Raw genomic sequence first — 24,961 nt, forward strand, 5'->3', positions numbered from 1 at the left:
AATTTAAATGTCATATGAAAACAGCAGTTTTCAAAAATTTACCTTGAATATACATTGAAATTATACAAAGGGAGTTTAAAAATGAAATGCTTCATGAATTTTTGTGTCATTTTTGGACAGGGACCATGCTAATCTCTGCATCATTCCAGTTTTAGTATATGTGCTGCTGAAGAAAGCACCGTATACTGGGCTTAAGGTATTCCCTCTATCCTTAACATTGGAGCATTTAACAAGGCTTGTCCAATGCTGGGGCCTCAGTAATAAACAATTTAGACAAGATATCTGTGATCTCAGGATTTATTATCTAAAAGCTGCATTGTATGTTATAAGCTAAATCCTTGAACACTATGTGTCAGAGGAACTATGGATTACTAACATATCTTTTATGTCATTTCTTCCCAGTTTAGTTATACCATGTTTCTTGTCTAAGAAAATAATTTTGCATTATTTTTTCCATGTAAATATTATGAGCATATAACAACTGTATTTGCTAATAACCCTTCTTGCTCTTTCTTTCTTGACAGAAATATGTGTCCGTTTTTATTTGAGTATTTTCCTTGTTCCTATTTCTTTTTAGCTCTCCTACTTGAAAAGAAGGGCTATTTATCTTTATTTATTTACTTACAATTGTGTCTATAAGGGAATATTTCCACTTTATTCTCATTTCTTGAATTCCTTGCTTTCCAACATCGAGAAATTACTTTATTATTCTTTGAATCTCTGTAGAATCTGTAATGATGTCACCAGTACTTCCTAATTTTAGTATCTCCTTTTTATAGTAGTGATAACCTACTATAAATTTTTTCCTTAAAATTGGTTTTGTAAATATTGTCAAAAATCAACTTATAAGTGTGTTTCTTTTTTTATGTTTCCTATTTAATTGGCATCCAACAATTTTTAAAGATTTGTTTCATTCTGCTTAGTTGATGTTTTTCTTTCTATAAGTTGTTAATGTTTAGCTGCTGATTGCTAACAAGAGCAATCAAAATTGTACATATGCAATCACAATTTAGCTTCTTATAATTTCACATAGAATTGTTTTGATGATCCGTGACTAGTTATAATTTACTTTATTTGAATTTGTTTATTTTGTGTAGTTCTTTAGCAGTATCTTTGCTTTTATTAAGTTGAGATTGTTCCCACTCTACCTCTTTTACTTAGTTTTTACTATGGAGGAATGTTAATTTTTTAAAAGATTTATTTATTTTTATTGGAAAGGCAGATACACAGAGAGGAGGGGAGACAGAGAGGAAGATCTTCCATCTGATGGTTCACTCCCCAAGTGGCTGCAATGGCTGGAGCTGAGCCCATCCAAAGCCAGGAGCCAGGAGCTCCTTCCAGGTCTCCCACGCGGGTGCAGGGTCCCAAGGCTTTGGGCCATCCTCAACTGCTTTCCCAGGCTACAGGCAGGGAGCTAGATGGGATTAGAACCAGTGCTTATATGGGATCCCGGCGGGTGCAAGACGAGGACTTTAACCACCATGCTATCACGCCAGGCCCAGGAATGTTCAATTTTATCAAATGTCTTATCTATACCTACTGAAATGATTAAATGACTTTTGTCTTTGGTTGTTCATCTCAGTATAAAGTTGAAGCTTCTTCAAATGGCATAAATGTAATATCCTCCCTGCTGCCCCCAAAACATGCAATAAATATGCTGGTTTAAGGATGCTTTGTTCCTGTTGGCACTGTTGCCTAAAATATTTGATTTCTTTTTTTTTTTTTAACCTCATTGTGACCTTAAAGATATTACTTTGACATCTCCCCAGTGCAGTCTTAAATGACCATTTCCTTAAATTGAAAACTCTATGCTCTTCTGTGTCTATGGGGTTTTCATTACTTTAACTGAAATACTGAGAGGAATTTCTTGGGGGAAAAATGTACTTCAGCTTTCACTTTACAAGTTCATGGTGCATATCCCGTGTCCTCATTAGTCTTGTGTCTGATGGGGGCTGGCAATGGTAAAATAGGTGGGAAGGAAACCTCATATAGTGGCTCATAAGCTTAGGGAGAAGGTAGGTTACTCCACTGAAATAGTCAACCCGCCTCTCTAGAAATAGCCTCTGAGCACAGTGATCTAAAGACTGGCTTTTCTCAGACACCACAATTAGAATAAACCTTTGCTCTTTAATCCAGGAAACCTTAATGTACATTTTCAAAGGTTAGACACTGACGTGCAATTGGGCACCCAAGTCCTGTTTAATCCACAATAATTTCCTCTGCTCTATTTTTTAATCTAAAATATTTATGTTTCTCCACTATCTATGTAGTAAATTTAATATTTTCTTTTCTTTCTCCCTCCATGAAATGTAATAGGATGGAAGGGAATTTTTCTTATTTTGTTGTTCTATGTCTGTAGAATGTTGTCACAAGCTAAAAGATTGAGAGGCTTTTGTTTGTTTTACCATGGCTCGGTGCCTTTGTTGATATTATTATTTTACATGATACAGCTTGTAGATAAAGGGATTTCTCCTTACCTCTACTCACCTTCGTCCCCATTTTTTTTTTGCCACCATTTCCCCCATATTATCACAGTATAATAGTTCTTTAGTAACAATTGCAAGTTTAACATTCTGCTATGTAATGTATCATGGCATTGTGGATATAGGCCTCTAATAGATTATGCTGTCATGTGACGACGCTAGAGTTTGGGATTATTATTACAAAGCGAAAAGAAAATAAAAACACAAGTTTCTTGAACCAAGATTGAAGTTTGTCATGCAGAGAAGTAATATAGATTTAGACTTCATATTCCAATGATGTTTGTCAATGTTAAAACACTTTTCAAATGTATGGAATTAAAGTATTTTTTATAATAGCTTCAGAAAATTTCAGTGCTCATTTGACATGAATACTCTCAACCAACAACTCCCTGCAGCTTTTAAGTATTGCAGGTCTATAAAATGAATAAAGCTTGAGGTTGCAAAAGTAATGTATGTAATTTCATATATTTTAATGGGTTCCAAAATATTTTCTCTTGAAACAAATTTATATTATTTAAAATCGTAGAATTTTGTCTGATATTTTCTTCATGAGTAAAGACTAAAATAATTGGGAAAACAATATAAAAATTATAGTTGCAATAATCTAAGGATACACTAACTTTGTATTTTATTTAATAAAATCTTAAAAATCTCTTATAACCTGCTTTGATACCTTTCAAGAAGGAACAAATTATCTACAGTGAAGAATTAATGTGTTACATGTAACTGTAATAAATAAAGAGGTATATGTTAAATTTTCTAAATTAGATGAATTTATAGCTATTATTTTGCTGCTTTGAGCTCTAGATTTTAGGATGCATTGTTTAACATCATGTAAACTGTTATGGACATTTAAGGAGGAATGCATAGAAGTGAAATAATGTTACAAATGAGTTTACATGATAGTTAATAAACTTTTATTAAGTCTTATTTTAACTCTTCAATTTCCAAACAAAATTAGTAAGTACTAAATGTTTTACTTAGACAAATGGATTTATGAGATGAATGGGGATTTGATAGAGACTAAACTGAGCTGTAAATGGCTGTGTTCTTTTTCAGGCATTTAGTATCCCTCTTAACACATCTTAAAATGCACTGAACTAGATTTTTGTGCTAGTTTCTAAATTATACTGTACTTCTTTCTCTTTTAAATAATGCAGTCATATCCTTATTTGGATAGCTCTTTTTATTCAAGGATATAGCATGTATTTTTGAGTTGGTTCTGTAGAACATCAGAATTCCTAAAGATCTTGTTTTCTATAATGTAAATACTGTATATGTTTTAGAGAAGCAGTAATTTTTTTTTTCAAAAACAGCGGGGGATAAAAATCATGATTTTTGACATTTGCATTCCGTGGAAGTATTATGAGCTCCTTTCAGTAGCAAATAGATAGTATTCTCAGAGTATTTGTAGGACTTGAATGAATTCAGTTCTGGGGAGCTATGAATGGTATGTATAGACACACCGCAGAAATGTATACAATGATTGATTTATATTCCTGTAAATAAGAGTCTTATGTGCCACGATTCACCATTACACTCTTGTTTGTTACACTGTTGCACACTGCTATTGTTTATTTATTTATTTATTTACGAAATCAAAAGAAAGTTTTTGTAGTAGCGATGATTTAGGTGTATTTGGTGGCATAGAATGAATATTTAGTGACATAGGATGCATGCTAGTTTACCAGGATAATGTGTGTTCTACTCTGTGGTCCTTAAGAAAACTTTCCTATTTTGAACTGTTGGAGGTCAGATTTTGCAATTTTACTGATCGTTCACAAGTGAACTTCTAAACTAATTATATAGAGTTTTAGCTTTTTGTGATATTGTAACATGTAAGAGGCATGAAAATGACATGGAGCCTGGGACTCTGTACAATCATACAAAGTAATGAGAGTGATCACAATAATGTTATATATATATGTGGTGTTAATGGAAATGCCTTGTTATTTAGAGCCTTCACCATTCTTTAGTCATTCATTTGCTTCATTCAGATTTCAACCTAGAACAGAAATAAATGAAAGAGAAATTGTTTAGTCCACTGGTTCGCCTCTTATTTTCCCTGTATTTATTTGGTCCTTTAGTAATGGTCATCTTGGGGCAGGGCTTGTAGTGTCGAGGGTTAATCCTATGATCCAAGCAGAATACCCGCATCTTATATTGGAGTGCTTAGGATGGAGTCTTGCCTCCAATTCTCATCCACCTTTTCTCACCCAAGCCTCATCCACCTGGAGGAGGCGATGGATGATGGCTTAAATCTTTGCCTCCTGCCACCTCTGTGGGAGTCTCAGATGCAATTCTAGGCTCTTGGTTTTGGTCTAACCTTGTCCATTTTGCATTTAGGTAGTGAACTAGTAAATAGAATTACCTTTCCCTTCTCCTGCCTGTTATTCTGCCCTTTTGCCTCTCCTGCTTTCCCCTACACTTTCTCCTCTCTTCTTTCACTGTGTCATTCTGGCTTTCAAATAAATAAATAAACTTAAGAAAATAATATTGTATCTATGAAAGAGTATTTTGTGTTTCAAAAATTGAATTGTATCAGTTATATTGTGTGGATTATGCTTGACTTTATATGATGCTCTTTTATCTCATAATTATAAGTTTTTTAGGAACAGAACCATTCAGCCACATCATAAAGTGACATGGGCATGGAATAGTTAATGGATGAAGTCTAGACTATTGAGTACTTGGGTAATAGGAACTGAAAGAATCACATGACTTATTATGGGATTGCAGGATCACACTAATCCTTTTAAGGGAGTGATTGCTCAGACTTTTGGCTGAGTGTTTAAACATTGGCTGTTGATGTCAAGATTGCCTTTTTTTCACCTTGGCTTCTTTTAATGTGGTCACTCTGTTGACTAATTCAAGGTGTGGCTATGATTTTCCTTTTCCTTTTCCACCCCGTTTGGGAATAGATTTTCATTTTTTGTCTGTATTTCATACAGAAATATGAATGATGAAAGAATGAATGAGTGCTGAGAGGTGAGATACTTCTTCCCACTTATGCAGAAGGAGGCTTCAGTATCAATAGAAAGCAATTAGCACCAATAAGTACATTCTCTTTATACTTCTTGATAAATAGCAATTGCATTACAAATTTAATAATGTATAACTACTTTTGTAAACTACCTTTCTGATTACAAATTGCTTTTAATTCAAACATCCAGAACATTTCACTCTTTATATAGTTAATTTCATGTGTGATAGGCACTGTGGTTTTCAACTTGCTAGTATCAAAGTCCAAGTGACTTCCTTCTGTGACATGATGTGCCCCACCTCCTGCTTGTCCTAATTCTGAACTATAAAAACGTGATCATATGTTGGTGAAACTGAATCTATTATTACTGACTTTTGAAAATCAAATGATCTTTTTTTTTGACACTTTCTAAATGCAAACTGGAGCAAATAGGGAATGAAACTGAAATACCAAGTGTTACTACCTGTCTAGTTTCACCACATTTATGAAAAGGGGGCTATTCCTGTTTGGCTAACTTACAATATTCTAGCTGATGTAAGGCAGTAAAACTCTTAGGAAAAGATTTATATTTACATTCTTCTCACCCTTCATGTTAGACTCATGTACCTAATTGAGATCTAATATCCAACATTTGGTGCTAAATTTCTTTATCCAAAAGACTTATTAAAATTACTATATTTTCTCATTATCTCTCTTCTACAGGACTTTTACTCCTTTTCATCTTTTGTTCTGTAAGCTCAATCTTCTTGTTAGTTTCAGTAAAATATATTTTTGATATTTCTTATTTCATTTCTCATTTTCTTCCTTGGCCACTCCCCTCACTTGAATCATTCTTAATCTTTATTTTTTTTGCTTTGATTTAGCTTTGTGGACTTTATTTCCTTTTTTGGGCACATTTCAGTCTAGCTAATATATTAAAGATGATTAAAGAAAAATGTGGTTACTAATATCACAAAATTATAAATTGTAGCAAATTTGATCATGTTAACTACTGATAGTTCAGTTTTTCCAGATATTGTAAGAATGCAAAATGATCCCTTTACCTCAATGAATTTATAATATTTTTACTAAATCATTACTCAAAATACAATACAAACGAAAGAGTATTATTATAAACTGGCTATGTCATTTGTGTATGCTTCTAAAGAAATGAGGAAATAATAAATTCATTGTCCCTCCCTTAAGCTACCTTTGTAATTAACGCAGGAGTAATATTCCAGAAGTATTGGAGATGTGTGTTGAAGAGTGCATTAAGTTAGATCACATGTTAACACTTAAGGGAACGTCTTAACTCCCAGCTACCATCACTTGAGTTTGTCTCGTGACTAAGGCATCCTTCCAAAGAACCAGCTCTCCAGCTGTTGCAAGTTAAAACCACAGAGGTTAGTTTGCTTTTCCCTTCCCAAAGACTTAGGTCAGTGAGATTTGAATGGTCACAATTCTATCTCATTATATTTTTCTTGCCCACCATCTGTGTAAGAGCACTTCTGAAATAAATTTATTGGTTCTACAATAATTCAGGAAGCATCTTATTAATGAATAATTACGCTAAAGACATGCATATAATTTTTAAAAATTTGACAGCTGTAGAGATACACAAGGAGAAACAGAAAAAAGATAAACATATTGGGTGATGGAGAGACAGAGCGAGAGAAACAAACAAGGACTCCCATCCTCTGGTTCTCTCCCCAGTTGTTCAGAATGTCTCTGGAGGCACTGAACCAGAACCAGAAGTTTCCTGGATGGGTTGCAGGAGCCTGGTTACTTTGGGCTGTCCCCATTGCTGTACTGATGGGAGGCAGGCAGCAAGAGCAGAGTTCTATATCTGTGTATAGGCTGTGGACATTTTAACCAGTATCTTAACTGTTAGGTCAAATGCCCTCATTTTATTTATTAATTATGCTCTTATGGACATTGAAGGGAATGCATATGTTAATCTTTAAGTTATTTTGTTTTTAAATTTAGGGTTTCTTTCTCTATGAAATTCAACCCACTTAGCGCATATCAGTCTCACACATTCCTTTAAGTTAATGTGAAAATCTATTTTCTGGAGTCAGATGCCTTTGTGAATTGAACTAAGTTATGCAGTAAGCAGGAATGAAGGCTTTCTTCATTTGCATAGCACTTATTCTGAGGAGGTCAGGGCATGTCACTTGCATTATCTTATTCCCAGCCAGACTTTCCTTCTGGAGTAGTTGTTAAGTCACACGGGAGTCAGATTTCAAGTCTTCTGAAATCTGTTCCATAGTCCTTCCCAAGGGACACTAATTGTGTAGCTTCTCTTAGGTCTGCTTTTCTTCACAGTATTATCCCCCAGATGTGTTCATTTGTTCCATTATTTATTCCAGAAATAATTATTCCAGAAATTATTTCTTCCAGAAATAATGACTCAAATCAACCAGCAAATATTAGGTGTCTGATATTACTAGTCAAAATTTCAGGAACTTGGATAAATCAAAGAGCAAACCAAGAAAATAAGTGAATGAGCAATCCTTCCATGATTCTTCAAGCAATTATAGTTAATGGGGAATAGGAAATGTAACAGAAACAAATTATAAATGGCCCGCGTTAGTAGCATATGATATTTTAACAAGCTGTCAAAGCAGTGGAAAAATAAGGTAGTGAGTGGAAATTTAGGTGGTGTGGTATAGATCGACAAATAGATTAAACAATACAGAATGATAAAGTACACAATTCTGCAAAACAGTACTGTTAAAATTGCTTCAAAATTCAAAGTATAAAAATGTAGTTGTTTGGGGTTTTTCTGTGCTCAAATTGAGAGTAATTAAGTTCATTCACTCATTCATGAACATTGGTTGACAACCACTCGGTACAAAATATTGTGTAAGCATTGTGGCTAGTGAGGGGGCTGTTATGCAGGTTCACTTTCAAGGTGTTCAGAGATGGGGAGACAAGACATGATAATGCTCTACTGTTGCATGAAACGGAAGAATGAGGATGGCAGGTGGGGGGACACAGGCAGGAGGGAGTAGGTTGGGAAGTATCACTGTGCTCTTATACCTATATCATGAAAGACGTAATGTTTGCTCACTTCATAAAAATGTTTTGTAAAAAGCAAAAATAAAATGTGTTGAGTTCAGTAAATAAAAAATAAAAATGTAAAAAAAAACCCCACAGAGCATAGATTGATTTATTTTTGTTGGAAAGGCAGATTTATAGAGACAAAAAGCTTCCATCTGCTGATAGACTCCCCAAGTGGCTGCAACGACTGTATCTTAGCTGATGTGAAGCCAGGAGCCAGGAGCTTCTGGGTGTCCCACAAGGGTGTAGGGTCCCAAGGCTGTGGACCATCCTGTACTGCTTTCCTAGTGAGTTGATTTGGATGTGGGCAGCAAAGACACGAACCAGCACCTGTGTGGGATCCTGGCACATTCAAGGCAAGGATTTAGCCACTAGGCTACTGTGCCAGGCCAGAGCACAACTGTTTAAAACAAAAACCTGTCTAACATCTCCTGTGATAGTGTTGTTGACATATCTTAGCTAATCCGTGCATCTGCAGTTCCTCATGTGGCTGTTCCTGAAGTCTTCTGAGGATGTGACTGCCCTCGAAGGTCGGATGTGGCCTCCTCAATGCCTGAGGCTTCGGAGGAACAAAGCCAGGAGACGGATCTAAGTTAACATGTTGGGACAGTAAGACAACAGGACCTTTTGTCCCCTTCCTATATTAGGGCCTCTTACTCTTTGTGTGGCTTCTCCACATGGTATCTACATATAGGTTTTCCAGGAGTAGTGACTTACGTTTACTTATAAATCAAGAAACCACAAGGAGCATAAGGAGAAATAAGATTTTTTTTTTTCAATTTTTGATCATGTCCACATAATTGATTATGGTGGGAAGGGTTGAAGACTAGGGGAAAATAATGAGACCATTATTTCCACATTTTCTTTTCCTTCTTTCTGTATCTGGGAGAAGGGAGGAGATAAGGGGAGAAGCCACACCCAGCCTCCCATCTGCCTCAATACCCAAGGATGGGAAAAAGCCACCTGATGTCATCCCAGGGTCTTCATTGTGAAGCATGTTCTGAGGGTTCTGTTCAAGTGGGTTTTTTTTAAGATTTATTTATTTTTATTACAAAGTCAGATATACAGAGAGAGGGGGAGAGACAGAGAGGAAGATCTTCCATCCGATGTATCACTCCCCAAGTGAGCCGCAACGGCCGGTGCGCGCCGATCCAATGCCGGGAACCAGGAACCTCTGCCAGGTCTCCCACGCTGGTGCAGGGTCCCAATGCATTGGGCCGTCCTCGACTGCTTTCCCAGGCCACAAGCAGGGAGCTGGATGGGAAATGGGGCTGCTGGGATTAGAACCGGCGCCCATATGGGATCCCGGGGCGTTCAAGGCGAGGACTTTAGCCGCTAGGCCACGCTGCCGGGCCTAAGTGGTTTCGATAGTTCTGAAACATTGTCCGTCTCGCCAATCCAACGATGAGGAAGTCCTTCCGTGGTCCGTTGGCTGACATAGTCCACCTTAGAGTCTCCATTCACCCAGATGTTTGCTGTCAGTGTTTGCTGGAGTGGTTGACCAATTTGTTCTACTTTCCTTCCTCTATATGGTACCATATGTCCTCTGCAGACTCCAATGGACTGCCATATCCTCCATGTGCCTCTGGGTATGCCGTCCACTGCTCTTTCTAAGCCACTGAGGAGGCCCAGTTGTGACACATGTTCTCCACTGTCCGATCACAGTTCCTGCCATTCTTCCCATGGTTGGAGTTCAAAGCCCAGCTATTTAGTTGTGGAGACCCTCAAAGAAATCTCATCTGAGGTGATCCTAGACCTAATTCCTGTGTGAGCCTGCCAGTATGGGGTCTGGCTCATTCTATCATCCACATCAACCTACACACACATTGGTAGATGCAAATTCTGGGTCAGATCTATCTCCAGCACCATCTCTTATGCAAACTGATGGATGCTGTGACCCAGCCCAACCCTGCCCACAATACACTTGATACTTATGTACACCATTGGAGCTGCAGCCCAGTCAGAGCAGCCGCTAATAACCTGCACTGAGCCGACCCGCATGTCTCGTTCCTGTGCCTATCATCATGTGCAGTGGAAGGTCCAGTCTGTCCCACATTGCATTTAATTCTCGTACACATCATTGGGAGTTGAAGCCTAATTCCATCCAACTTCATCCTCCAACCCACACTCACGCCAGCGGTGTCACCGTCTATACAGCCAGGCCCTCCCACTGTCCTGGTTCTCATGTTCACAAGTGGGAGTTACAGCCCAACAGAGAGCTGCCCACAGTTTCTCTGCAGGACCCTCTCCCTGTCCCAGATCTTGCACTCTCCAGGTGGTTCTGCATTCTAATTCGACAGTACTTGCCCCTAATCCTAGCACTTGCCAGCTGATGCTGTGGCAAGGCCCAAACAGCCTGCCCTTATGCTGGCTCATGCCTGCACCAGTGGACACAGTCAGTTGGTCCATCCTGATTCTCCCCTAACCTTACAGTTCACATGTAGACCAATAGGTGTTGGTATCCTGCCTGGCCTGGTCAATTCCCAGTCCCAACTCTCATGCTCACCAGCTAGGGGAGTCCTCACAGCTCCTTTAATCAACTCACACCCCTCCAACCTTGGGTCTCGCATGTTCTGGTGGGTGCTTTAGCCCAGTCTGGCATGGCCCATCTCACCTCGGCATTTGGCGGCTGGTGCTATAGCCTGGCCCAGCCAGGTCTGCCTCCTGGTCCAGTTCATGTTGGTGAGTGCTGCTGCCCAACCCGGCATAGCCAGCTCCCAGTCCTGGCCCTAATGTGGACTGTCTGATGCTGTTGCCCAACCTGGCCTGTCCTGCACCCCATCCTGGTTCTCAGATCTGCCAGTAGGTGTTATGAACTGGCTCAGCCTAGCCCACCCCCAGACCTGACCCACACATATGCCACTGGGTACTGTAACTTGACCTGGTCTGGACTGCTCCTGGCCTTAGTTCTTGCGTTCACCTGCAGGAATTAACAGAATTTCTCAATACTTAGGTCCAGAACCTACACAGGATAAATGTCTAACCTGTTGGTTAAATGAAATCCCACACGGGTCCAGATACAGAGAGGGTATTTTATAAGTGGAGGACCATGGCATGTTTAGGTCTCTCAGGGACATTACTTGAAACCAGTGATCCCAGAAAATAGTGGTTGAAGCCTTCAAAAAGTACCCTGTAGACAAGAACATCTGTCAGTCTAGAGACAGTCAGGTGAGACTTCTAAGAGTCAGCAGATACTGAGCTAGATCTTAACAGAAAAGTCAGGATTAGCCAGAGAATTATAACAGAAGAAGATGGCAGGTTGATTTAACATGAGAGTAAAGTAAAACACTTTTAGCTTAATGTTGGGAAAGAAGGCTGGAGAATTAAGCCAGGGCTTTAAACCCTAGTATTATATAAAATGAAAATAATTATTATTGAGTTGAGAAAAATAAATCAAATATGTGGCATATGTATACTAGGTATTAATGAACTTGCATGTTTACCATTAATACACCAGGTGATTTCTAACACTTATTTTGGTGTGATATGATGTTTGAAATAAAAGTGAAGTTGATGGGAACTCAATAAAGAATGTGAACTGCATCTTACAAAGACCCTTTATGTGCAACCCAAAAATTGGGTGAGAAAAAGGCGAGAGAATGATTGAGCGTTCTGATGGACTTTCCATGCTAGGCAGAAAAAGAAGGCAGAGAAATTGGTAAAAAGATAATATAGTTATTAAGCACATATATTTTAGCTTTTGTCTTTCAAATTCTAGTAGGGCTTTTAAAAATGATTCAGTGTATTTATTCTAAGCTTTATGACAAAATGTACATATACAGTTGTAATATATAATTTTTCACAGTCAGGAAATGTTACTTTATTAATGACACTTACAATATAATAAGACAAGTCCCTGGTAGATGTAGGTGCATTGGAATTCCATTTTTTTCTTGAGGTGGTAAATATACAGATGTGTTTCTAGTGGATATCACTTCTGACTTGAAAGAAAACAGAGAGAATCTTAGAGAGGTGGGGACTTTATCTAGCAGAAAAAAAAACTAGGAACCAAGACAGAGAAAAGTGTGTATCATTTTGACTACAGCCTTACATATAGGAAGTTGGTATTCATGCAAAGAGGTGGTATTCATGGGGATATTGGGAAATTCTCATAGTTGAAATGAATAGACATAAAAGCCATTTGCAAGTCCTGAAATTATGTTCTACCTTATTTTTTTCAGTTGAATTCAGACTAATCACAGAGTCTTAAGGCTAAAGAAATTCATTAATCATTTCTATGTTTTGATGGTTAGTATTGATAATTATGACCAGTATCTTGCATCCATTTTCTGTCTCCATGCAACGTAGGTTTAGAGTTGAGATGTGGAAGACATGATTTTTATTCTCAAAGATTCAAGCCAACCTAATCCATTACATATTTGTTGACCATCCAATGCTTTTAGATAAACACTAACTTGTGTTTTCCAAATGTGACTTCCTAGCATCTATTAAAATTGGTCTTAGAGACTGATACAGAAAAAGAGCAGATGTTCATTGAAAGATCATTTTCCCACACTTTTGGAATTTTGTTCTGTTTTCATTGCATAAAACATATTTGAGTGTGACTTGGTCAGGTAATTACAGTGGTAACTATACAAAGGAAAGAATGTCTTGTCTTTTTCCTAGGCTTAATTTAAAAGCCTAAACAAGGTCCTGGCATGGTATCTTAGTGGCTAAGTCCTCCTCGCCTTGCATATACCAGGATCGCATATGTTTGCCAGTTCTAATCCTGGCAGCTCCACTTCCCATCCAGCTCCCTGCTTGTGGCCTGGGAAAGCAGTGGAGGATGGGACCCTGCACCTGCATGGGAGACCCAGATTTGGTTCCTAGCTAATGGCTTCAGATTGGCTCAGCTTCAGCCGTTGTGGCTGCTTGGGGAGTGAATCAACAGATGGAAGATCTTCCTCTCTGTTTCTCCTCCTCTCTGCACATCTGACTCTGCAATAAGAATAATATAAATCTTAAAAAAAAAAACAAACCTAAACAAAACAAATGACATTATAGGGTTCCCCGCCCCCGGTATTGTGGTGTTTTTTAAGCACCAAATCAGGTGCAAAATTGTGTTCATGAGTGTGTCTGTGCATATGTGTATTAAAATTGATGTGAAGCTGGACTCCTGGTTAGTGTGAGAATTGCATCACCTTAGATGATAATATACAATCAGCTTCTGTGGATGGCTGATTAATTATATCACAAGATCTTATTACAAAAGGCATAAGTATGTAGGAAAAATATGGAGCATTTCATGTCAATAGTTTCTTAGTTGTTTTTTAGTTTCTGTATATAAAGAATTATGTCATCTAAGGTGGGGCTATCTTGACTTCTACCTTTCCAATTTATACCTATTTCACTTCTTTTCCTTGCTTAATAGACATGGATAAAACTGCAAGAACTACATGGAATAGTAATGATGAAGGTGGGCAACCTTTTCTGGTTTGAGGTCTTAGTGAACATGTTTCCAAATTTTCCCTGTACAATATGATGCTGATTGTTGCTTTACTGTGTATTGCCTTGATTATGTTGATCAGTGTTTCTTTTTTATCGAATATTCTTAAGGTTTTTTCTTATCATAAAAGGGTGTCATATTTCATTAAATGCTTTAACTGCATCAGATAACCATATTGGTTTTACTGTTCAATTTGTTAGTGTGGTGTGTGTGCGTATCACATTTTCTAATTTCTATATATTGAAACAGTCCCATATACCAGGGATATATTCCACTTTGTAGAATAACTATATTCTAATAGTATTTTGTTGGAGACATTCGAATACTACATTCATCAGCGTTTTTTGGTTTAAAGCTCTCTTTCATTGTTTCATCTATTATTTGTTTCTGAAATTAAATGGTGCCGCACAGAAGGAGTTTGGGAGTATCCTCAATTGTTTGTAATAGATTGAAAACACTTGAAAATCAGTTCTTTAAAAGTAGAATTCCACAGCTAAGCCATCTGGTCTTGGGATTTTCTTTGTTGGAAGGGTTTTATGAATGTTCCAATCTCCATTTTAGTTATTGGTATATTTGAGTTTTCCATGCCTTTGTGGTTCAATTTTGGTAGATTGTATATATCCAGAAATCTATCCATTTCTCTTGTAATTTCCAATTTGTATGTATGTATATGTATATATATGTATATATATGTATATGTGTGTATATATATATATGTGTATATATGTATATATGTATATATATATGTATGTGTGTGTATACATATATATGTGTGTGTATATATATATATATATATATATATCTCCCCGGTGATTTTTTTTCCTATGGTGTCTGTTGTAATATCTCCTCTTTGTCTGGTTTTACTGATTTGAGTCTTTTCCCTTCATTTTGGGATGGATGAGTTAGTGATGTAGCACTTTAATTTCTTTCCCCTGACTAATGGTTAGCTCTTCTGCTACTGACTTTGTGTTTGATTTTTTGTTTTTCTAGGTTCTTTGGGATGCATTGTTAGATCATTTACTTTGATATCTTCCATAACCCACTATTTGCTAGTGTGCAGTATTCAGTCTCAATGTGTTTACGTAGTTTGTAGAATTTCTTGAGTTAATGACTAACTTAAGTGTCCCGTTACTATTGTGTTGCAGTCTGTTTCCCTTTAAATACATTAATTTTATTTGAAGAAGCCAGGCACCCTGGCACTGGGTGTATAAACGTTTACCACAGTCATGTCTTGCTGCTGAATTTCTCCCTGAATCCTTACATAATGCCCTGTTCATCTCTTTTTGACAGTGTTTGTGTTGAAGTCTGTTAAATACCAGAAATTACCATGGTTAACCTAGTCATTGTGCTTTCTGTTAGCACTGGAATATGTTATTCTGTCCTTTCACTTGCAGTCTGTTCATGTCTTTGTTGATGAAGTATGTTTCTCATAGCCAGCAAGCCAGTCAATACTTGGATTTTAATCTGCCCCATGATTCTATATATATTAATTGAAGGATTTAGGCAGTATACATTCAAGATATTTCTATCGATAAGTAACAAACTTTGTCCTAGAATTTTTTCTGTAAATACTTCTGTTGTTTGTTTTAGATTTCCTTTGTTTATTACTAGATATTCTGCTCTCAAATTCTTTAGTAATGTGGACTGTCACTCTTTGTTTCTGTGTGTAACACATACTAAAGAATCATTTGTAAGGCAGAAAAAGTATTTGCTTTGGAAGATCTATATTTCACTTGAATTTGTAAATGAGAACTCTGCTGGATACAGATTTTTTGCATGACAGTTTCTGTGATTTCAGTCTTGTATCAAATATTTCCATTCTCTCCCAGCCTTTGCGGTGTCTGTTGAGGAATCAGCTGTTAGTCTAATTGGGGATTCTCTGATGGTGATCTGACATTTCTCTTGTGCCTATCAGCATCTATGTTTTGTTGTTGAAAGTTTGAATGTGTATTCTGAATGTCTGTTATAATCTCACCTTTTAGGTATTCTGTGCACTTTTGTGATTTGCTGTCTCTTTCTCCAAAGCAGGCAAGTTTTCTGCCATTATTATATTGAACCCATTCCGTCTTTCCATGCCTTCAAGAATTCCTAAGACATGGATGTTTGGTTGTTTGGTAACCTTGCATAAATACCAACCATTATCTTGAATTTTACTTTTTTTTTAATTTGTATGACTTAAATATTTTCAAGGATTTGTCTTCTAGCTCTAGAATTCTTTCTTCTGCTGCATGTTTGCACTGCCTACATTGTTCTACGGCATTTCTCTTCTTTTTGTAGAATTCCCACTGGAAACTTTTCTCCAACTGTCCCTGGGAATGCAACACTGATAGTCGGGGACTTCCATAATCCACATTCAGTAATGAATAGCATAGCAAACCAAAGGCCAGGAAGAGGGTTTAAGTAATACAGAATGGTTGTTCCTAACATACATAGACAGAGCATTACAATACCACTTCTCAGCTACACATGAAATGTTGTTTGGAATAAATCTCATGTTCAGCTGCAAATAAAGAGATTGAAATCATGCAAGGTATTTATCATCTGAAAACAATTTTATGACTTAGTAAAGCATTTATTCATGTCACCTGCATGCAAGTTGCTTCCAGTATTTACTCTGACCATCACATTTTCATCTGACTTGTTCATCTGAATATGTGTATTTATATACACACACACATATATATGTGTATGATTGTTCACCAATGTATCTACTTGTTTTGCATTTTGCATGGCTGTTGCCTGATGTCAGAGAGAACGTACAATATTTGTACTTTTGGGATTGGCTTATTTCACTGAGCTATTGCTCTCCTGTTGGGCCGTTTTATTTATTTATTTTTTTAAAGATTTATTTTATTACAAAGTCAGATATACAGGAGAGAAAGAGAGGAAGATCTTCCGTCCGATGATTCACTCCGCAAGTGAGCCGCAACGGCCGGTGCGCACGATCCGAAGCCGGGAACCAGGAGCCTCTTCTGGGTCTCCCATGCGGGTTAGGGTCCCGAAGCTTTGGGCCGTCCTCAACTGCTTTCCCAGGCCACAAGCAGGGAGCTGGATGGGAAGTGGGGCTGCCGGGATTAGAACCGGCGCCCATCTGGGATCCCAGCGTGTTCAAGGCAAGGACTTAAGCCGCTAGGCCTCGCCGCCGGGCCCGGGCCATTTTATTTCAAATGGTAGAATTTCATTCCTTTTATTCATGCGTTGTTTGACAGGCATTTGGGTTGTTTTCATGTCTTCACCATTATCAATTCTGCTTTTTTTAATATAAGGTTATAGGCTGCTTTGTCATAGGCAAATGTTACTTTGAATGTATTTACAGGAGTGGGACAGCTGGGTCATATGGTAGATCAATTTTCAGTTTTCTGAGCACTCTCCATACTGACTTCCCTGGTGGCTGCACTGGCTTGCATTCCCAGCAGTGAAGTAAGATATCTTTTTCCCCACACTCATGCCAGCAGGTGTCATTCATAGATTTCAACATGCAGGCCATCCTAACAAGAGCTAAGTAGAACCTTAGTGTGACTTTCATTTGTGTTTCCCTAATACCTAGGGAGGCTGATCATTTTTTATATGTCTGTTAGCCATTTGAATTTGTTCTTTTGAAGAATATATGCTCATTTCCTTCACCCATTTCTTACTAGGGTTTTTGTTTTGCTGTTGTTGAATTTCTGGAAGTCGTTTTAAATCCGGAATCTTAGTCCTCTATCAGCTGTGTAGTGCGCAAAGATTTTCTCCCATTATGTTGATTGGCTGCTTTCTTGCTTTGCTGCTCATTTCCTTTTGTACAGAGCTTCTTGGTTTGATGTAGTCCCATTTGTTTATTTTGGCTTTGACTGTCTGTGATTTTGGTGATTTTTCCAAGAAGTCTTTACCTGATCCTGATTATTGTAAAATCTGTTTCTAATGGTTCTAATACCTGCATTATTTTTCCATAATATTTTAATCTTGTCATAGTTTTTCTTGCTATGTCTTGTAATGTTTTGAAAAACTATATGGATAAAAATATATGAAAAACTATATGGATAAAAATATATGAAAAACAATGGGAAAGCTTGGAAATAATATCTGATTCAGAGAGTCTCTGTTATCCTCCAGAGGGCAGATAAGGAGGCACAGGCTGCATGAATGAAATCCAGGATTGAGTTTACTTGGCGCTGAGTCTTGCTTTTTGTAAGTTTCCTTCTCCATCTGTGTTCTAGGTGAGGTTCTAACATACTGGATATCCCAACTGAGACCCTGCGCTGCTTGCCAATCCCCCTTTCGCTCTGACTTTCCACATCTAAACTGAAATACAGGAAGCACTGCTCTAGTTTTTAGGAGCAATTTTCTGCTTATTCTTTTTCTTTTGGCTCTGTGCAACTTAACAATAAGCAAAAGTCGCAGGACAAATAATGGAGTGGAAATGTCCAATCTTGATACATCCTGGTTACCATTTTCAGTCAAAAGAGTCATGTGTTCCTTGCATGTTAGTAGATTTATTTGAAAACATTCTACTATTTTTTTTTCCTGTTTGCAATAAATGCCCATACTTTTGGTCCTTCTCTCTTCACACCAGAATCACATTTGCCTTGGGGAACAGGCTGCTTGCAGAATGTTGGTTCACATCTATCTGATTTCCTTTGTTCAACGGTCTTGAGAATTCAAATCTTGTTTGTCCCTTAGCTGATACCTGCAAACACATTTCAAACATGCATTTTAAAAAAGATAACTTTTCTGGTTATTCTCAGTGGAAACACTGAGTTAAAAAAGACTTTAGTATTTTCCACTGCTGCTGCATTTACATGCTTGTTCAGTGATTTTGTGTTTACCTCCCTCCCTGCGTAGACGAAATTCCCTCCAGAGCACTCAGTTTGTAATGTTGTCCAAGTAATTGGGATTTTGAGTGTTAAAAGCCTGAGTGCTTGTCCGTCTCCTCACTAGGGATTTATTTTCTTTTCAGGCATTCACGTGTTATATAACACATAGCCCTCTCCCCATGGCCAGACACACTCAAACAGGGAGAGACAAAATTCCCAAGAACCTGTACTTCTCTGGTTTGCTGTTGTATCCTTAGCCCCTAGTACAGTGCCAGACCTGTAGAAGTGTGTTAAATGAATGATCAGTTCCTCTTTTAGATTGTGAACTCCCTGATAACAGACACAGTGACCCAAGTCTTGGATCCCAGTATGCATAACATCTACTAAAGCAGGTGTGAACACATTTTCTAATAACTAATAACACACTTGCCTATAAAACTAGATTTATTGTTGATAATCCAAGATAATATTTATCATACTTATAACCATTATTCAGTAAGTAATCCTTAAAATAGAATTGTATTTAAGAAGATGACACTTTCAAAATTTATTTCATTCAGATCATGAATTTTTACTTATTTACTGAACTTTAGAATTCTATATTAATTAACTATATTAAAGTATTGATTCTCATCTTTTGATGTTACAGAATTTTTTTGATACTTATTTTCATTTCCTGGTTATAAAGTCATACAAATAAAATGAAAATAAAATGTTCTCTTCACCTATTGAATATGTATTCTCAAGCAGATATTGCATTTCGCACAGAGAAAACAAAAACAAAAAATATTTAAGCCTATCTTCAAGATCCTAAACAATACCTAACATTTACATAGGCATTTCTCTATATCAGATGCTACTTTGAGAAACTCTATATGTGAATTCTGAATTATTACAAAAGCCCTTTAAGTACTATTATTTTTTCATCTTAATAGCAAATAAGTGCACGGAGATGGTAATTTGGTTTTGTCTTTATAGTCTGAGCTCCGCATCTCCAAGCCCTCCCATGTAATGTTGTTCTTGACCAACTCTTCTTCCTTCCTCTCTCTTTCTTTGGAACCTCATTGGAATTCATCTCAAAATATATCTGAGAAAAATGCTCTTTCTTTTTCTCCATTTTTTCCTCTTCCCAAGATCTTATTGTAATTTACAGATATACTGATTGAAATGTTGAAAATAAAAAGTTCATAAAGACAATGTATAGCAGAAAATTATAAAACTCAAACTTCTTACAATAACCAGTTCTGGCATTCATATAGCCTTAGTTATTACTAAGATTACTTTTAAAGTTCAAATCCAAGTTATGACACATTCAACATGACCTACTTGATAAGCTCATTTTTATAAATAATGTTGTCTTCTTGGAAACACAGGAACTGAAAATATATAATCTGATTGATTTCCAGGTAGTCCATCTTCAAGAATAGCAGATGGTAAACATTACCTATTAGAGCAGGAAATTACTTCAACCCTTTTTTTTTTTTTAGCTAAGAAATTCTTGAGAAATAAATAATTCTGATTGGTTCTTTTTGGAATGAAACCATATGTTGTTTACATGTTTTGGCATTTATCCAGTTTTGCTGAAGATGACAGTGAACTTTTTTTTCAAAAAAAAGCTCTTACTAATTAGATAATAATGAATCTAATGAAAACAGGTGCTATAACTTTTTGAATTATGCAGATACATTTTCTTGAGCTCTGGAAAGAGAATCATGAAAGAATAAATGAGCTGTATATATTGCAGTGCATATGTATCCTGGAGATACATACTAAGGTGTCCATTAGCCAAAACTGTAACTGTGAATTTCTGCTCTGATGGAAATCAAAAGTAAATCACAATGAGTACTTTTTATAAATTGTTTTATAGAAAGTACTAGAGGTAAGCACATGTATTGTGTGCTTTATGGAGCTTCTAATTAATCTTACAGCCTTATAAATGCATTAGGTAAATCCAAAGTAACTAGAGATAGCCCAGTGATTTTGCAAGTTAACCAACAGAAAATGGAAAATAGAGATCCTCACCTCTAATGAGAAAAGCATCCAGAAACTGTTGTCTTCCCTCTGAGAGAGTGGATTCAGATAATGTAGATAATGTAGATTTTATTACTTCGAACGCAAAGGAAAATAATTGCAGTGATTGGGTAAGGATTCTGTATAGCCATAGTTGTTCCTGACAAAGGATTAAAACATGGAAAAGATAATGGGGGAATTAAGCAGTAAAAAGGAGATTTCCTTGGACTCCAAGGACAAAAGTCTGACTCTCCAGGGTTTAGTAAGTTGAAACTGTGCTACTGTGGGGAGACTTAGCCCACCTTCTGTCTTTGCTTTCATTGCTACAAATGTTTGAATGATATTATTATCAGTGAATGTCCAAGAGAGTGCATAGCACTGTTAAAAAGCATGATCAATTCCTTAAAATATTTTACAGCATATGCATTCATTAAAATATGTAGCTGCTGGTTTGGTAACTGACAATAAAATCTGCCCTCCTACAGTACGGCCCAGCACTGCATCTCTTCTGCCAGCACACAAGCACTTAAATTCCACTTGTGATTATTTTTTCTAAATGATTAGGCCTTATTGTGATTATCCTCAGGCTAATAAATGTATGCAAAATGTGGCTGCAGAGATTCGCTTTTGTTAGCATATCCCCTCCCCCAGTCACAAACCTCAAGGATTCATTCAGACATTGATGCTAAAGAGAGAAAATGCATGTGTATGTATATATGTGTGTATGTGAGTGTATGCATGACTGTGTAGCTAACCTTCAAGTTGATACAATGGTGATGATATACAAACAAAAAAAAATGCAGCCTTTCCTCCACAATGCCATTGTTAACGCATGATTGTCATTTTAGGAAAACAAAAAGTAAGCAGAATGCTTTAAATTTAAAATTTAAGTAGGGGTAGTGTTTTAAAACTGCAAGAAAGAGCATTTACTCCTGGAAATTTAATATCACTGACAATGGCACTTTGATTAAGTAATTCTGTGATCTTCTCAGGATGTTCTCCTCTAGTAATCTTCCTGCAGCAAAATACAGAGATAATCAACAACACACACTGGTGGCAAACTTGTTGGGGATTAAATCCTAAAGGAAGGAGCCCATAGCCCTGGAGGAAAACTGAGTGCATGTTTCGCTGAGTCTTTGAAGGCTCCTCTCAGTAGTCCCACTGCTAGAATGTGCTCTGTTGTCATAGCAACACCATCTCCTGCTTCATACAGGAAAGATTAGCTCTTACTGTGCAGAGGAGAGAATTTAGGGAAAGTCAGAGTAATCCCTGGGTGCACTTCGAGAGAAAGGTTGGACCTCGCCTGAGGGATGCTGTATCGGCAATGATAGAATTGGCCCGCCACAGACACTGGTGTGTAAGTTGAAGAGCAGGATTCACAGTAAGTGTCAGCTCCTCCAGAGCTGAACGTTGATGAATGAGGTTTGCCTAAGTCTTGGTGAAGACTGTCCCATGCAGCAGCACTCTGACAGCAGCAGGCTTTGGTGAAAACATCAGTGTTTACGGAGTTTAGGTGATGTTAGAAGGCTCCAGCAGTATAGCAACTTGAGGACAATTTTTGATACTTTGAAATCTCCATGTGAAATCCCAGTAGTAGGGAGGCATTCAGGAAGCCAAGCAAAAAATGCATTGTGTCTTATGGCACTTAATTTTTTACCCTATATTTTGTGCATTGAAATATAAACGAGAGAGAGAAGATACTTCATGAAAAAAAAGCATAAGCAAGTTGAGGTTTTCAAATACCAGAAGTGATGAGATTTCATTTTATGACTGAAGATTTTTTTTCTACTGTGTATACTTTTTCTTTTCTTTTCTTTTTTCTTTTTTGTGGAAATCCTCTTAGAAGCATACAAGTGGTGTAGTTCTTTTATGGTAGTTATGATGTGATGAAAAGGTATCCTTCAGGGAAAGGCTATTTAGCTATTCTATTTGGTGCTGGTGTTTCAGCTTGTCAGCATAGTGCGTGTGCAATGTTAAATCTTTCAAGATTTTTGCTGCTTGGCTCAAATGGAATTTGTTGTAGGGGGATATCTCTGTGAATCTGTTTAGTTGTCCTCTTTGGTTTGTTTTTCTAGAATTATTTACACAATTATTGTGGATTACATTTTTTAAAAAAAATCTCAGTGTATCAGCTAGAAACCCTGGAACTGAAATATTTTACATTAATATTCCTTGTGGGTATGTCTGGCCTTTCTAAAACTTAATTACATTGAAGGACACTTTAATCTCCATAGAGATTTGAAAGAGCTTCAAAAATATGTAATTGTATATACTATATTATTATTTAACTTATGTGGTCTTGAATGTCATTCTATATTATCCTCAGTATATATTTATTCATATAAGATATTCATGGTACAAGTGTTATAATGCTGCATTCATGATTGTTTTCAATTGTTTTAATTATGGCTATATATTTATAGCATCATTTATTATTTGAATTTTATTCCCTATGTACAAAATGTTAGCTTACTAATGCAGAACACCAGCCTATACTAAATATAGTCATTTTCATAAGAATATTTAATTGTCATTATAATTGTACTGTTTCAATTTCTTTGGAAGAAAAAGACTTGGGTGTTGCTGTGAAAACAAAATATAAATCGCATGTGCAATCCTTTACTCTGAAATATAATGCTGGAATAGGCAGTGGTCTTAGACTTGAACTTTTTTATTACAAGATGTCGTAAGATTTTTCTTTTCATATATTAGGAAGTAAATGCTAAACCATGAAGATCATCTGGGTATAATTACATTCTATTGGAAACGATGTAAATTCTGGTGCCTTTAAGAAAGTGGACAAGAAGCAAATGACTAGGAATTATTAAAATGATCCTGTTTAGGATTTCTATCAGTTGGTTAGGGTAAGATGCTCAAAAATTCGAAGAGAAGGAAGAAATTCTTGCCATTCCTGAAACAAACCAGAGTATCCCATCTTTCTTCGTAGAGCAGGCAGGCAAGAGAAAATTTTAATCTTCTCTTAAACAGAGTGAAACTTTGGGGTTGTTAAATAATGCCAGAGTCAGAATTAGTAACAAAAAAGGATTTTGTTTCTAATTGAGTATCAATTACTGGATAATACAATATATAAATAAATATAGGAATAATAATTTTAAGATTAACTTATAGATTAGCCTATTAAATGCCATTTCTACAGGTGTCATTTACCTGATTTTAAAGATCTTGCTGTGTTACTGAGAATCTCCCATTCCTTGTATTCTGTGCTTGTGTCTTTTGAAAATATAGTGGTGATTGACCTGATGCCAATGTTGTAAGCTGATAACTGGTAAGGGCTTATTATCTCCCTGAGGCAACTTTGGGTCAGCCCATTACTCTGTGTCTGGGTTTTTCTTGGCGAGATAAGGTCATTCTCCACAAGCCTAATTATCCCTTGAAAAGCAATGCCTTAAGAAATCTTCTAAAAAGCAAGTTTCCCCATTCTTGAACAGGTGTCACTGGTGTGTAATAGCGTTTGGCAAGTCCACAGGTTATTTCATGAATGAAAATGTTCAAGTCATCAAGGTCTTTCAAAATCTCTGGGGTTTGTACATGATCTGGATGTGGTCTGAATTATCCCATTTGAATCAGTGGTACAAGAAAGAGGGTAAGGAAGCAGTAGCACAGAAAATTCACAAAACATAACCTGCAGGGCAATATTCAACACACAAATGCTGAAGGCATAACTGCACAATTTCCCTAACAGTTATCATATAGACTGAAGCTGACTGCGAAATCTGCTCAGTGCAAATGATGGAAATGTGTGCACTATAGAGTATTTGAAAATAAAAATATTCTGCATAAAAGAAATCATATTCTGTGCCAACTTCTACAGAACAAAATAGTTTTCAAGATAATTACATTTGATTTGATACTTGTTGTTATTAGATGAGAAAGACCAATTTGGAGAAATCAGAGCATAAAATTCTTCCTTTTTTATATTTTTGGGTTTATACTGACAAAGTTGCTTCATTTTTTTATTTTGTGTGTATGATTTATCTATTTTGGATAGTGTTAAATTTGTGTTCTTAGGAGTTCTAGCTCTAGGTGTTAAATAAAAATCTTTTTAAAAAGATCACATATCTAATGAGGCATAACAGATTAAGTCATTGTCTACAATGCCAGAATCTGCGATGAATACCAGTTTCTATCCTGGCTGCATGAATTCCAATCCCACTTGCTCCTTTCATGTCTGCAAAAGTAGCAG

General features: G+C 36.7%; 1 protein-coding gene and 1 non-coding gene across 5 annotated transcripts in view; one reads left to right on the plus strand and one right to left on the minus strand.

Moving 5' to 3' along the window:
* NOL4 (nucleolar protein 4) overlaps nucleotides 1-24,961 on the plus strand; it is a 276,838-nt gene that overhangs the window by 110,989 nt on the left and 140,888 nt on the right. The window lies entirely within an intron of this gene.
* LOC118758120 (U6 spliceosomal RNA) lies at nucleotides 76-179 on the minus strand. The gene has a single exon (XR_004995546.1). It is a non-coding gene; the product is annotated as a U6 spliceosomal RNA (small nuclear RNA).

This window comes from Ochotona princeps, chromosome 18, assembly GCF_030435755.1.
Source record: "Ochotona princeps isolate mOchPri1 chromosome 18, mOchPri1.hap1, whole genome shotgun sequence".
In the NCBI taxonomy this organism is placed as follows: domain Eukaryota; kingdom Metazoa; phylum Chordata; class Mammalia; order Lagomorpha; family Ochotonidae; genus Ochotona; species Ochotona princeps.